The following is a 16,377-nucleotide window of genomic DNA, read 5'->3' as shown; positions in this document are numbered from 1 at the left end:
ACACAAGTTACTAAAACTATTTCCGGGTTTTGTGGCTTCAGTTTTTATCGTAAACTATGTGAAAACCTTGTAAAAATACTGTAAATATCTTTTGTTGTTACTATTGCACTGTGTTTCACTTTATGAGGAAAACGATGGTCTGTTTTCGTAGGTTCACAAATGCGTCATTTACGTTAACAAGGTCCGAGGCTGTTGAAATTTACGCTATGTGTACTGAGGAGACTCGTGAATACGTGTACAGAGTTTGACATGGGTTCAAAGTGCTTAACCTTGTTTTTACAGCCTATCAGTGAAAGCCATACATTCCCATTCATGCAATGGGAAGACTATTTTAGCATACGAGATCATTCGACAAGATCAATCTTTGATTTCACTTACTTTATTTCGATATAAAATCAAACCAACAATGACCGGTGATATATCGTAGTTAAAATCATGTGTTTCTGAATAATTTTATGTATTTCGAGCAAATGTAGTCCTTTTATCCAGCATTAAACTTTCAATGTTTTACAGACTTTAGTATAGCAAGCCGCCATCTTTTTTGTCTAGATGTGTGACCAAAACGAGGCTGGCCTCATTATAATAAAATTAGCATACTATAGATTTATTTAAATTAGCTACCCAGTGGCTTGCGTGTTCCAGTTGTTTACAAGTTAACATCTGTAATACGTGTTGTTGAAGAATAAACGAGATTGAGTTCCAGTTTACATGACGTGTCCATTTCAGTGTTCACTTCCTTGACTGAGAAGACCCGAACCTTCCCTTCCCCCACATTTTTGGTGCCAGATACCAGGATTTCTCATTTCTACGGAGAAGCAAGTACTCTACAACGATGTCTGATCCAGGAACGTCATCGGGGACTGATGCTGCAACAGCACAGCCCAACCCTCTCTCTGTCAAGGGACTCAAGCTCACTCGTCGTATTCAACGCAGTTTGATGACAAGAACATTTAACAAAATCACTCCTAAACTACAACAACTGTCTAACGAAGTCGAGAACGAATTAAAAGAAAGCCTCTACCGAGAAATCAACTCTCTTTCTCAAGTTTTGAACGATCGGTTTGTTGATCTACGTAATCTCGACAAACAAATTCAGCAACAAATGCAGTTAGAGCAAGTCAGCGACGAAGACTACGAGAATGAATGCACAGAATCGTGTGACTACATTGACGATCTCGTCATCAAGAAGGACCAAGTTGAATACACTATCTCGATAGCGAAACCGCGAGTTCAAAGTAGTACCGTCGCACCGCCCGTTAACCCCTCATTTCGCGCCAACGAACTCCAAGCAAACGCATCGCCAAGAAGAACAGTAAATCTACCCAAACTTGAACTGCAAACTTTCTCCGGAGATACTCTGTGCTGGACGAGTTTCTACGATACATTTAATGCCGCTATCCACAGCGATGAAAGCCTGTCTAATGTGCAAAAGTTTACTTATTTGCGCAGCCTACTACAAGATGAAGCCGCTAGATCCATTGAAGGACTCAAACTCACTAACGATAATTACATCGATGCTCGGACTTTACTAGAAGAACGATACGGCGTGAAACAAGCCATCATCAATGCACACATCAAAGCATTATGGGAACTACCTACACCGGCGAACAACACAGCGAGTCTTAGACATTTCTATGACACAATTGAAACGCATGTTCGTGGACTTAATTCGCACGGCAAAGATGAAAGCGCATATGGAGAATTACTTATACCATTAATTTTGGAGAAATTACCCACTGACTTTCATCGTACGCTATACCGCATCCGGGGAGATACACCGTGGACACTTCCCGATTTACGTAAGGCTATACTAACTGAAATTAAGGTAAATCATATTGGTGACTTTGACAATCATACTCGACAGACTCCTACCATAGCCACCTTCCATACATCAACGAGAGGAGGCGAGAGAACTGCTCCGCCATTTAATACCAGAGGTGGCCGAAGATCGACTACACGACAGACTTACTCCTCTCCTCCATGTACCTATTGTAAAGGGGGGTCATACCCCAAACGACTGTGTAGTTGTCTCTGATTTTGATTCACGACTTGACATAGTCAAACGCAACAAGTTATGTTTTAACTGTTTGGGAAATCATGTCGTCAATAACTGCAGGTCGAAGTATTCGTGTCGCCACTGTCAAAAAAAACATCACACCTCCTTGCATGACAAAAGTAAAGACAAGGAAATAACAAACCGTTCACATTCCAATACATCACATTCAAATAAAAACACTCACGTTAAAACTACTTACACCTCGGTGCCAGGGAGAGGTACACTGGCTCACACTTGCAATCACACCGATTGCTCATCAACACTGGTTAACGAGAATCCTACTGACCCGAAAGTCAGTAACAATTCGGCTGTATTTCATTCAAATTCCGGTAATGTTGGCTATTCACAGAGACCTGTACTACTCAAGACTGCCAAAATTAACGTTTCTTATGACAATAACATAACTACTGCTACTGTACTATTTGACGAGGGTGCCAATAGAAGTTTTATAACTGAAAACCTTGCTAGCAAAATTGCAATGAACACGACTAATCCAGAAATAATTGCCCTTTCAGCTTTTGGAAGTAAACAAGCTGAACGACGTATACTACAAAGTGCGACATTGAATTTACACGCATTAGACGGTACTGTATCACAAATGAACGCTTTGCTGATACCTGAAATTTCTGCTACAACCAACATGCTACATGTACTGATAAACATGCCTTCGCCAATAAAGGAAATTGTAGATGAACAATCTATAGCTGTACCGCGAAAAGTTGAAATTATCACCGCCTCTACATTATACACACGCAAATCGTTACGACTGGTCAACGAGGGGTCATCGAACGCCGCGCCACCAGCCACATCTACGCACTATGAACGCCGATCGTCGCAACTTGATAACGGTCCCTCCGATCACGAAACCGAGAACAATAACGCAAACTCTGCAAGTCGCATTACTAACTCTGAACTGCATGTCTACAATGTATGTGAAACCTCTGAACATTCCCCCAGTCTGAGCGATGACGTCATCACCAATGAGAAAACCCCTACTGACACAGTAAATATTAACAACACGCAGCTAGACGAGACACTTTTACGTTTCTGGGACCTTGAGTCAATAGGCATACGAGATGACCCAGTGTGTTATGATATTACTACTGACAACCATGAACAATATAAACAATATTGTGCTACTCATCTACGCAGAGAAGGTAACACATTTATTGCCAAGTTACCTTGGAAGATTGATCATGCTCCACTACCTACTAATTACACTGTGTCTTGCAACAGAACACGCGCCATGATTAATAGATTAACGCCTGAACTTATTCAAATATACGATCGCATAATTAAAGAACAATTACATGCCTACTTCATAGAAATTGTCACCGACGATGATACCGAATCAGGACATTATTTACCCCATCATCCAGTGAAAAAGAACTCTGAAACAACGCCGATACGTATAGTATATGACTGTAGTTGCAAAGCTAATGGCAACCCAAGTTTGAATGACTGCTTGATGGCAGGTCCACCACTACTTAATGATTTGACTAGTATTTTACTGCGTTTTCGTGCAAACCCCATCGCGTATACAGGTGACATTGAGAAGGCTTTCCTTCAAATACAAATCGACCCCCATGACAGGAAATTCATAAAATTCCTGTGGTTTTTGGACGCAAACAACATTAACTCCGAGTTCATCACACTACAATTCAAAACAAATCCCTTCGGAGCGCGAAGCAGTCCATTCATACTCAACGCAACTGTACGCCACCTACTTGATGAAAGCGACGATGATGTCACTGTGAATCAACTACGCAATGACCTATACGTTGACGACGTCGTCTCCGGATCAACCACCGCCGATGAAGCATTCTGTTTTTACAATAACGCAAATAAACTTTTGTCTACCGGTAACTTCAACCTACGTTCTTGGTCGACAAATTGCCAAGAACTGGGTGATGTTGCGCGGAGCGACAAGATACAACCTACACAAACAACTGGCGTACTGGGTATGTTATGGGACACTGAAGCTGACACGTTAACATACAAACCTATTTTTGACCAGAAAGACTCAGCAGAAACTGCAACTATAAATAGTACATCACGTGACCCCGTTACTTAGCGACGAGTAGTCAGCGAAACTTCTCAGTTGTATGACCCATTAGGACTCCTGTCGTCGATAACTGTTAAAGCAAAACTGTTTGTGCAAGAACTATGGAAACAAAAACTTGAATGGGATGACATTATTTCCCCCGAAATGACGAATAGATGGTACGAAATCCGCGATGATTTGCAAGCTGCAACTGGGATGATATACAACCAGAAGTATTTTGAAACTACGAATAACTTGAATAAACATTGTGAATTGCATCTTTTTGCAGACGCGAGGTGCAACTGCCTATATCAAAAAGGACAATGTCACATCTCTCATCATGGCGAAGAACCGAATTGTGCCCACAAACCAAACTACTATGACTATACCAAGATTAGAACTGATGGCCTTAGTTACCTCTATCCGACTAAGTAAATTTGTGAAAGCCGCACTCCGTGATAAGTATATTATTGACAATATAACATTTTGGTCTGATTCTCAGATTGTGCTGTACTGGTTAAAGTCTGACAAGAAATTGCAACCATTTATTTCTAATCGAAACATGAACACAATGAAATGAAATAAATGCTGCGGAGGGAACATATCGATACGTTCCTACCAAGTCAAACCCAGCTGATTTACTAACCAGAGGTATTAACTTTATTGACCTTGTGAACAATGACCTTTGGAAAAAGGGTCCTCCATGGCTGGCCAGAAATGATACCTGGCCAGTCACAGAACTGCAATTATCATCAATAAATGATGACGTCAGTGTCAACATACTACATTCAGCCAATCAACCGCTAGGTGAGCTGATTCCTCCGCTGTCAATCAACGCGACTTCAGATACGTTACCGCGTCACGATACCGATTTGTTGATGAATGATGCTGATGACGAACCAAATGAACCCAACATCAATCTCAAGAATATAATCCACCCAACTTGTTTCAGCATGTTGCAACGATTACTTCGAGTTACTGTATTAATTCGTCGTCGTTTAAACTATTTCTACCGCGAATTCGCCAATTTCCGCTGAAGAAATCGCTAAGGCTGAAAGGACATGGGTTTCTGATCTTCAGCAACGACACTTCGCTGATTCATTCACCGCCATCCGTCACAACAATAAACGCTTTGGTGTACTTGTTAGACAACTACGTTTATTCATCGATGACGACGGAGTTTTGCGCTGTGGCAGCAGACTTCACAACGCAGATGTGAACTTTACTACTAAATTTCCTGCATTGTTACCAAGCAAACATTACTTTACTATGCTACTTGTCCGCCGCGAACATGAACGTCTACACCACAGTGGGACACAGGCTGTCGTGACTGCTATTCGTCAACAATATTGGATTACAAACATCAGACAGACTGTTAATTACATTATTCGGCGCTGTGTCACCTGTAAGCGAGTCGACGGTAAACCCTACAATGCGCCACTTACTGCACCGCTTCCGAAGTACCGTGTGACCGTCACGCCCCCGTTCACTGTCACCGGAGTTGACTTCACCGGTGCCTTGTACGTACGTACCGCCGATCACCGATCAGCTAAAGCATATGTGTGTTTGTTCACATGTGCGGTAACGCGTGCACCTCGAACTTGTACCCGATCTATCCAGGCACTCCTTTATGTTAGCCTTTCGACGGTTCGCAGCAAGACGATCGCTACCATCCAAAATTCTTTCCGATAACGCAACGACTTACTTGGCGGCATCGCACGAATTGCATGAACTATTGTCATCACCCGAAGTTCAAGGACTTCTCGCCGAAAATAAGGTAACATGGACATTCATCCCCAAACGAGCTCCCTGGCAAGGGGGGTTTTGGGAACGCCTGATCGGCATGACAAAAACGGCACTTAAGAAAACCCTTGGTAAAACTCAAGCCACTTTCGATCAGCTCCGCACAATTCTAACCGAGATTGAAGCATCTCTCAATGACCGACCTTTGACTTATGTATCGCCATCAAACAACGAATTTACAGCGCTGACTCCTTCACATTTGATTTCAGGACACCTATTAACCCCACTTCTGAACTCACCTATCGATGATGATGAACTCGACAAATCAATCCGTGGAAATCACCACACAATGAATAGTCGATATCAATTGTTAACAGCCCTCCAAAATGAATTTTGGAAGCGCTGGTTGACAGAATATCTCTCGGCATTGCGAGAAAGACACGCTTTCACAGCTGATGGAAGTAAACACAACGCCATAAAGGTTGGTGACGTAGTAATGGTTCATGATGATGTCAAGCGCCGATTCAAATGGAACATTGCTGAAGTCACCAAATTATTTAACGGTCCAGATGGATTAGTACGAGCAGCAGAATTACGTACCGCTACAGGCACAACAAACCGCCCGATTCAGAAATTATACCCGATGGAGATATCCACCGATGATAGCCAGCAGGAGTTTCAACCTCTTACCAACAAGGGAAGTGAAATTGATCAACCAGACAGTACTGTTAAATCTCCGCCCTCAAGACCACCGAGGAAAGCTGCAATAGCAGCACGAAAGTTTGTCCGTGACATTATAAAGGACTTGTAAAATATGTTTGAACACTTGTTACAATTTTGAATAATTTATATATACCTTGAGTTTTTTAAACGTGTATTGTGTTATTGATTTCTCTCAGGAAAATATTTGATCTGTGAATCAGAATATTTCTTGTGCCCGCCCCCAGTATGCAGGGCGATTCATTTCAATTATTGATCTTTTATTCATAACCATGTTTTCTTCGTATTTCATTTTTTGCATGTAATGCTATGAGAAACTAGCACACCCAGTTGTAATTTGGCCAATATGTGTTCCGAACGTCGGAGTAAACACCGTATTCGTAATCGGGCAATGAGAACGCCTCCCGCCCTACAAATTGTTACTTGACGCGATATTGGCAATTGGCAACATTGTATGTTTTTGCGCTCGTTTTGAGCAGTGGCTTTCCAGTTGTTTACAAGTTAACATCTGTATTACGTGTTGTTGAAGAATAAACGAGATTGAGTTCCAGTTTACATGACGTGTCCGTTTCAATGTTCACTTCCTTGGCTGAGAAGACCCGAACCTTCCCTTCCCCCACAATCGGCAACGAGATATTGTTTTCAAACAGCACAGGAAAAATAATGCTCTCTGAAAAATTGAGTAGCCATATACAAAATTGTTGGTTGTTTATTGTTTTACAAATATATAATAAATTACACAGAAACAGACATTTGTGTTTTTTCAGATATTTATTCAGGCATTCATGATATCTCATCCATACCAATTCAACTATGTACTCTCATCTTCATTACAGTACAGCAGTATATATAAAATACATGATTTTTGTTATTTTTGTACACGAAAAAGTCCATGACCACGAGTTTAATTTTTGTCCTATTCAGACAGAATTTTAATCAGCACTTCGTGACCAAAATTCGCGCAATCTTGAGGGCTGCCCTTGTCGCGCAGGATTGCATTGACCTCTGCTACATATAGGTCGATACAATCACTGTACTGCTTTTGTGTGTACTTCTCTGTATTCTTGTGATACACTTGTACTATTCTTGCAATAACATTATATAACAATGCTCTCAGTCTCTCATACCTCAACAATTTGGTGAGACATTCATTCATTACTTTTATATGACAAACTTACACATGTGAATGAAGATTAACCATTTCCTGGCACCACTGTAATTGCCACCCAAAATAAAATAATTTGGTCCAAGATGTCTTTGTTGTCTTGTTTGATAAAGGCGTCATAGTAATACGTTGACAACTATGTATCATTTGAGTTTACAAGCTTACAGTGAAATGGACAAGGTATTATAATACTTGAGTCAGGTACGCTCAGTAAACAGAAGTGCCATGGCAACATTTTTCAAAAGTCACTGACACAGGATTTAGGACAGTATTGTTCACTGCTACAAAAGTTTTACAATTCAGTTGACTTATTGAATTTGTCTTCAGCTAAAATAAAGTGGTTTACAGTATTTGAAATACAATGTTTATAATAGGTGTGGATATGCATGCACGGGCAAACATTTTTGTGAATATTTGGTTTAATTTATTAAGACTTCACTTACCTTCCCTGTTTTATTTATTCATTCATTCAACACTAAAACAAACTACAGTGAGTTGTTCTATGGTCATATATACAAATAATAAAATAAACTAAATTAAAATACAGTAAAGTTGAACAAACTAAACAGAATGCTAAATTAAGCTAAATATTATTACAAACAATTACAATATGAACAGAAAAACTGTATTTCATTCATTTTGTGTTACAAAAAATCATGCCATTTAACACCTGAATAATATTTTAACATAATATTTTTTTCTTCTTTTTTTCAGTTTCCAGTCAGAGTAAGGTATGTTTAACTTTTTATCTTGATATCCACTGTGGAGGTCACTAAGGCCTAAAACAAAACTTGTGTTTCTTATCTTGATATCCACTGTGGAGGTCACTAAGGTCTAAAACAAAACTTGTGTTTCTTATCTTGATATCCACTGTGGTGATCACTAAGGTCTAAAATAAAACTTGTGTTTCTTATCTTGATATCCACTGTGGTGGTCACTAAGGTCTAAAACAAAACTTGTGTTTCATATCTTGATATCCACTGTGGAGGTCACTAAGGCCTAAAACAAAACTTCTGTTTCTTATCTTGATATCCACTGTGGTGGTCACTAAGGCCTAAAACAAAACTTGTGTTTCTTATCTTGATATCCACTGTGGTGGTCACTAAGACCTAAAACAAAACTTGTGTTTCTTATCTTGATATCCACTGTGGTGGTCACTAAGGCCTAAAACAAAACTTGTGTTTCTTATCTTGATATCCACTGTGGTGGTCAATAAGGCCTAAAACAAAACTTGTGTTTCTTATCTTGATATCCACTGTGGAGGTCACTAAGGCCTAAAACAAAACTTGTGTTTCTTATCTTGATATCCACTGTGGTGGTCACTAAGACCTAAAACAAAACTTGTGTTTCTTATCTTGATATCCACTGTGGTGGTCACTAAGGCCTAAATCAAAACTTGTGTTTCTTATCTTGATATCCACTGTGGAGGTCACTAAGGCCTAAAACAAAACGTGTGTTTCTTATCTTGATATCCACTGTGGAGGTCACTAAGGCCTAAAACAAAACTTGTGTTTCTTATCTTGATATCCACTGTGGAGGTCACTAAGGTCTAAAACAAAACTTGTGTTTCTTATCTTGATATCCACTGTGGTGATCACTAAGGTCTAAAATAAAACTTGTGTTTCTTATCTTGATATCCACTGTGGTGGTCACTAAGGTCTAAAACAAAACTTGTGTTTCATATCTTGATATCCACTGTGGAGGTCACTAAGGCCTAAAACAAAACTTCTGTTTCTTATCTTGATATCCACTGTGGTGGTCACTAAGGCCTAAAACAAAACTTGTGTTTCTTATCTTGATATCCACTGTGGTGGTCACTAAGACCTAAAACAAAACTTGTGTTTCTTATCTTGATATCCACTGTGGTGGTCACTAAGGCCTAAAACAAAACTTGTGTTTCTTATCTTGATATCCACTGTGGTGGTCAATAAGGCCTAAAACAAAACTTGTGTTTCTTATCTTGATATCCACTGTGGAGGTCACTAAGGCCTAAAACAAAACTTGTGTTTCTTATCTTGATATCCACTGTGGTGGTCACTAAGACCTAAAACAAAACTTGTGTTTCTTATCTTGATATCCACTGTGGTGGTCACTAAGGCCTAAATCAAAACTTGTGTTTCTTATCTTGATATCCACTGTGGAGGTCACTAAGGCCTAAAACAAAACGTGTGTTTCTTATCTTGATATCCACTGTGGAGGTCACTAAGGCCTAAAACAAAACTTGTGTGTCTTATCTTGATATCCACTGTGGAGGTCACTAAGGCCTAAAACAAAACTTGTGTTTCTTATCTTGATATCCACTGTGGTGGTCACTAAGGCTTAAAACAAAACTTGTGTTTCTTATCTTGATATCCACTGTGGTGGTCACTAAGGCCTAAAACAAAACGTGTGTTTCTTATCTTGATATCCACTGTGGTGGTCACTAAGGCCTAAAACAAAACGTGTGTTTCTTATCTTGATATCCACTGTGGAGGTCACTAAGGCCTAAAACAAAACTTGTGTGTCTTATCTTGATATCCACTGTGGAGGTCACTAAGGCCTAAAACAAAACTTGTGTTTCTTATCTTGATATCCACTGTGGTGGTCACTAAGGCTTAAAACAAAACTTGTGTTTCTTATCTTGATATCCACTGTGGTGGTCACTAAGGCCTAAAACAAAACGTGTGTTTCTTATCTTGATATCCACTGTGGTGGTCACTAAGGCCTAAAACAAAACTTGTGTTTCTTATCTTGATATCCACTGTGGTGGTCACTAAGGCCTAAAACAAAACTTGTGTTTCTTATCTTGATATCCACTGTGGTGGTCACTAAGGCCTAAAACAAAACTTGTGTTTCTTATCTTGATATCCACTGTGGTGGTCACTAAGGCCTAAAACAAAACTTGTGTTTCTTATCTTGATATCCACTGTGGAGGTCACTAAGGCCTAAAACAAAACTTGTGTTTCTTATCTTGATATCCACTGTGGTGGTCACTAAGACCTAAAACAAAACTTGTGTTTCATATCTTGATATCCACTGTGGTGGTCACTAAGGCCTAAAACAAAACTTGTGTTTCTTATCTTGATATCCACTGTGGTGGTCACTAAGGCCTAAAACAAAACTTGTGTTTCTTATCTTGATATCCACTGTGGTGGTCACTAAGGCGTAAAACAAAACTTGTGTTTCTTATCTTGATATCCACTGTGGAGGTCACTAAGGTCTAAAATAAAACTTGTGTTTCTTATCTTGATATCCACTGTGGAGGTCACTAAGACCTAAAACAAAACTTGTGTTTCTTATCTTGATATCCACTGTGGTGGTCACTAAGGCCTAAAACAAAACTTGTGTTTCTTATCTTGATATCCACTGTGGTGGTCACTAAGACCTAAAACAAAACTTGTGTTTCTTATCTTGATATCCACTGTGGAGGTCACTAAGGTCTAAAATAAAACTTGTGTTTCTTATCTTGATATCCACTGTGGAGGTCACTAAGGCCTAAAACAAAACTTGTGTTTCTTATCTTGATATCCACTGTGGTGGTCACTAAGGCCTAAAACAAAACTTGTGTTTCTTATCTTGATATCCACTGTGGTGGTCACTAAGGCCTAAAACAAAACTTGTGTTTCTTATCTTGATATCCACTGTGGAGGTCACTAAGGCCTAAAACAAAACTTGTGTTTCTTGTCTTGATATCCACTGTGGAGGTCACTAAGGCCTAAAACAAAACTTGTGTTTCTTATCTTGATATCCACTGTGGAGGTCACTAAGGCCTAAAACAAAACTTGTGTTTCTTATCTTGATATCCACTGTGGTGGTCACTAAGGCTTAAAACAAAACTTGTGTTTCTTATCTTGATATCCACTGTGGTGATCACTAAGGCCTAAAACAAAACTTGTGTTTCTTATCTTGATATCCACTGTGGTGGTCACTAAGGCCTAAAACAAAACTTGTGTTTCTTATCTTGATATCCACTGTGGTGGTCACTAAGGCCTAAAACAAAACTTGTGTTTCTTATCTTGATATCCACTGTGGTGGTCACTAAGGCCTAAGACAAAACTTGTGTTTCTTATCTTGATATCCACTGTGGTGGTCACTAAGGCGTAAAACAAAACTTGTGTTTCTTATCTTGATATCCACTGTGGTGGTCACTAAGACCTAAAACAAAACTTGTGTTTCTTATCTTGATATCCACTGTGGAGGTCACTAAGGTCTAAAATAAAACTTGTGTTTCTTATCTTGATATCCACTGTGGAGGTCACTAAGGCCTAAAACAAAACTTGTGTTTCTTATCTTGATATCCACTGTGGTGGTCACTAAGGCCTAAAACAAAAATTGTGTTTCTTATCTTGATATCCACTGTGGAGGTCACTAAGGCTTAAAACAAAACTTGTGTTTCTTATCTTGATATCCACTGTGGTGGTCACTAAGGCCTAAAATAAAACTTGTGTTTCTTATCTTGATATCCACTGTGGAGGTCACTAAGGCTTAAAACAAAACTTGTGTTTCTTATCTTGATATCCACTGTGGTGGTCACTAAGACCTAAAACAAAACTTGTGTTTCTTATCTTGATATCCACTGTGGAGGTCACTAAGGCCTAAAACAAAACTTGTGTTTCTTATCTTGATATCCACTGTGGTGGTCACTAAGACCTAAAACTAAACTTGTGTTTCTTATCTTGATATCCACTGTGGAGGTCACTAAGGCCTAAAACAAAACTTGTGTTTCTTATCTTGATATCCACTGTGGAGGTCACTAAGGCCTAAAACAAAACTTGTGTTTCTTATCTTGATATCCACTGTGGTGGTCACTAAGGCCTAAAACAAAACTTGTGTTTCTTATCTTGATATCCACTGTGGTGGTCACTAAGGCCTAAAACAAAACTTGTGTTTCTTATCTTGATATCCACTGTGGTGATCACTAAGGCCTAAAACAAAACTTGTGTTTCTTATCTTGATATCCACTGTGGTGGTCACTAAGGCCTAAAACAAAACTTGTGTTTCTTATCTTGATATCCACTGTGGTGGTCACTAAGGCCTAAAACAAAACTTGTGTTTCTTATCTTGATATCCACTGTGGTGGTCACTAAGGCCTAAGACAAAACTTGTGTTTCTTATCTTGATATCCACTGTGGTGGTCACTAAGGCGTAAAACAAAACTTGTGTTTCTTATCTTGATATCCACTGTGGAGGTCACTAAGGCCTAAAACAAAACTTGTGTTTCTTATCTTGATATCCACTGTGGTGGTCACTAAGACCTAAAACAAAACTTGTGTTTCTTATCTTGATATCCACTGTGGAGGTCACTAAGGTCTAAAATAAAACTTGTGTTTCTTATCTTGATATCCACTGTGGAGGTCACTAAGGCCTAAAACAAAACTTGTGTTTCTTATCTTGATATCCACTGTGGTGGTCACTAAGGCCTAAAACAAAAATTGTGTTTCTTATCTTGATATCCACTGTGGAGGTCACTAAGGCTTAAAACAAAACTTGTGTTTCTTATCTTGATATCCACTGTGGTGGTCACTAAGGCCTAAAATAAAACTTGTGTTTCTTATCTTGATATCCACTGTGGAGGTCACTAAGGCTTAAAACAAAACTTGTGTTTCTTATCTTGATATCCACTGTGGTGGTCACTAAGACCTAAAACAAAACTTGTGTTTCTTATCTTGATATCCACTGTGGAGGTCACTAAGGCCTAAAACAAAACTTGTGTTTCTTATCTTGATATCCACTGTGGTGGTCACTAAGACCTAAAACTAAACTTGTGTTTCTTATCTTGATATCCACTGTGGAGGTCACTAAGGCCTAAAACAAAACTTGTGTTTCTTATCTTGATATCCACTGTGGAGGTCACTAAGGCCTAAAACAAAACTTGTGTTTCTTATCTTGATATCCACTGTGGTGGTCACTAAGGCCTAAAACAAAACTTGTGTTTCTTATCTTGATATCCACTGTGGTGGTCACTAAGGCCTAAAACAAAACTTGTGTTTCTTATCTTGATATCTACTGTGGTGGTCACTAAGGCCTAAAACAAAACTTGTGTTTCTTATCTTGATATCCACTGTGGAGGTCACTAAGGCTTAAAACAAAACTTGTGTTTCTTATCTTGATATCCACTGTGGTGGTCACTAAGACCTAAAACAAAACTTGTGTTTCTTATCTTGATATCCACTGTGGAGGTCACTAAGGCCTAAAACAAAACTTGTGTTTCTTATCTTGATATCCACTATGGTGGTCACTAAGGCCTAAAACAAAACTTGTGTTTCTTATCTTGATATCCACTGTGGTGGTCACTAAGGCCTAAAACATAACTTGTGTTTTTTATCTTGATATCCACTGTGGTGGTCACTAAGGCCTACCAAATTAGGCTGATACCCCGCCCTGGGCGATCTCATGGAGGATTCGATTTTTTTTAGAAAAATGTCAACCAAAAGATCGCCTTGGTGATGTTACGGCAGATATTACGAAGCCCATTTTGTCTGGAAAAATAATTCTGCGTTGATAAAAATGGTCTCAGAAAATGTTTAGAAAAAATAATGTTTCGCGTTGACTAAATCATGCAAAGTATAAAGTGTATTAATACATTAGTGAGAGGTCACATTTTACGTGAACATGCACTAAGAAAAAAAGCAAGCCAAAGGCGAAACGGGGTGCATCATGCTCATTGCTCTGTTTTGATGAATTGATGAAACTACAAAGTTTGTACACCATAAAATATTGCACCGGCAAAAAAAAAATAATCGCATCACCCAAAAAAACAAACCAGAAACATTTTTTGTCGCTTTGCAAGGCCTAAGAGTTCTTTAAGGTAGAATGCCTTTAGGTAGGTTTGTCCATTGAAATTAAATTTTCTTGAGTTTACTTTAATTTTTGTTGCAGGTCAATATCAAAATACCGATTATTGCATTGAGATACCCTTACTTCATTAAATTTGACTATCAACTATTCTCTTCTATGCCATTTTTTTTGAGTGAAAACTGAAAATTGACCGAATTTTGTCAGTTGGCTTCTAAAATAGTGTTCAATTCCAGAAATATTGAAAAATATATAAAAAGTGCAGAAACATCTGGGTGAGAAAATCTGATGGTGTAAAGGTTAACGCATCCTTGTTCGAATGTCTCCATTGATATTATTCAAGACCAATCACTAGCAACATAGTGGTTGTCACATCAGACTCATGATTGGCTGAACAGAAAATAGGTTGGCACATACACTAGGTGAGTGTGCCATAGGCTCAATGGGAAGGCCGATTCCACTGGCCAAGATTCATTCACTAACAAATGTGACTTTGCGGAAACCTTAGTAAATGTATACAGGTGCTTGTGTTCGACCGAGCCTGGCTGACGCCAGGATAGCGCATTAAACTTGCCTTTTGATAGAGAGATGGCCGCACAGCCCTGTCATGTAGTCCCAAACATGAGTATAACTTTGTGGCAATAGTGTGCTACAATGTCAGTACTAGCACTTGCAATTTGCACATAAAAAAAATTCAGGAGGAACAACTTACAGTGACATTCGATGGCCAGAACTGTAGCTTGGCACAAACACATTTTTGAAATAAGGGATGTGTTAATTATTTTAATTTATTGTAAATTTATTTTTTCAGGCAAATGGTTCACCTGTAGGATTCATAGGTTTAGGTAACATGGGAGGACCCATGGCACAGAATTTGATAAAACACGGTTATGCACTCGTTGTTTACGATGTCTACCCCGAAGCTATAACACCCATACAAGACTTAGGAGCACATGTAGCAGAATAACCGGCTGAAGTTGCACAGCGTACAGAACGAATTATAACAATGTTACCATCTAGTCCACTTGTACAGAGTGTATATGCAGGAAGTGATGGCATATTAAGGTAATTGGTCAATATGGAGTTCATTATATAATATTGGTTCATATAAAGTTCATTATTAGTCAATATGGATCTGATTATTTTTCACATTTGCACATTATTGGCCTGTATGGAGTTTATATTGGTTCATATGGAATTCATTATTTGAACAATATTGGACAAACCCGCCAACCCATAATGAGCAAAATAACATTTTGTTTGACATCGCCAAGCAGGAATATGGAGTACAAAGTTTGCTTGAGGTTAGTTTGCTTGGCGAAGAGTTCATTATTGTTGTTATTTTGTAGCGATGTCGGTACCAGGGATTTGATGCCACTAAAAAGCAGAAAACTTGGAAAAAAGTTTCACAATCACTGGCCCCTGATAAATAAAAATGTAAAGTAATTTAAATTCATCACATATTAAATATATTTTAAATTATTTAAAGTGACAACTGACTGATGTGTGGAGTGGTGTGGTATTGTAGTGAATGCCAAAATGATGTGTATAATGTCTCTGTGCAGACCACTGCCTTGCACTCCTATACAAGGTCTCTGTGCAGAACACTGCCTTGCACTCCTATACACTGTCTTGGTGCAGACCCCTGCCTTGCACTCATATACACTGTCTCACTGTCTCGGTGCAGACCACTGCCTTGCACTCCTATACACTGTCTCAGTGCAGACCACTGCCTTGCACTCATATACACTGTCTCAGTGCAGACCACTGCCTTGCACTCCTATACACTGTCTCAGTGCAGACCACTGCCTTGCACTCCTATACACTGTCTCGGTGCAGACCACTGCCTTGCACTCCTATACACTGTCTCGGTGC

At 39.1% G+C, this 16,377-nt stretch overlaps 1 pseudogene across 1 annotated transcript in view; it reads left to right on the top strand.

Annotated features, from left to right (window-relative positions):
- LOC146730146 (3-hydroxyisobutyrate dehydrogenase, mitochondrial pseudogene) overlaps positions 1-15,469 on the top strand; it is a 34,006-nt pseudogene extending 18,537 nt beyond the window's left edge. The window contains exons 2-3 of the transcript XR_014927882.1: positions 8,443-8,459; positions 15,314-15,469. The product of XR_014927882.1 is annotated as a 3-hydroxyisobutyrate dehydrogenase, mitochondrial pseudogene (transcript). The remainder of the gene's footprint in view (positions 1-8,442; positions 8,460-15,313) is intronic.
- The last annotated feature ends 908 nt before the right edge of the window (positions 15,470-16,377 follow it).

This window comes from Saccoglossus kowalevskii, chromosome 20 (assembly GCF_978046115.1).
Source record: "Saccoglossus kowalevskii chromosome 20, keSacKowa6.1, whole genome shotgun sequence".
NCBI lineage: Eukaryota > Metazoa > Hemichordata > Enteropneusta > Harrimaniidae > Saccoglossus > Saccoglossus kowalevskii.
This window is presented reverse-complemented; position numbering and strand designations above follow the sequence as displayed.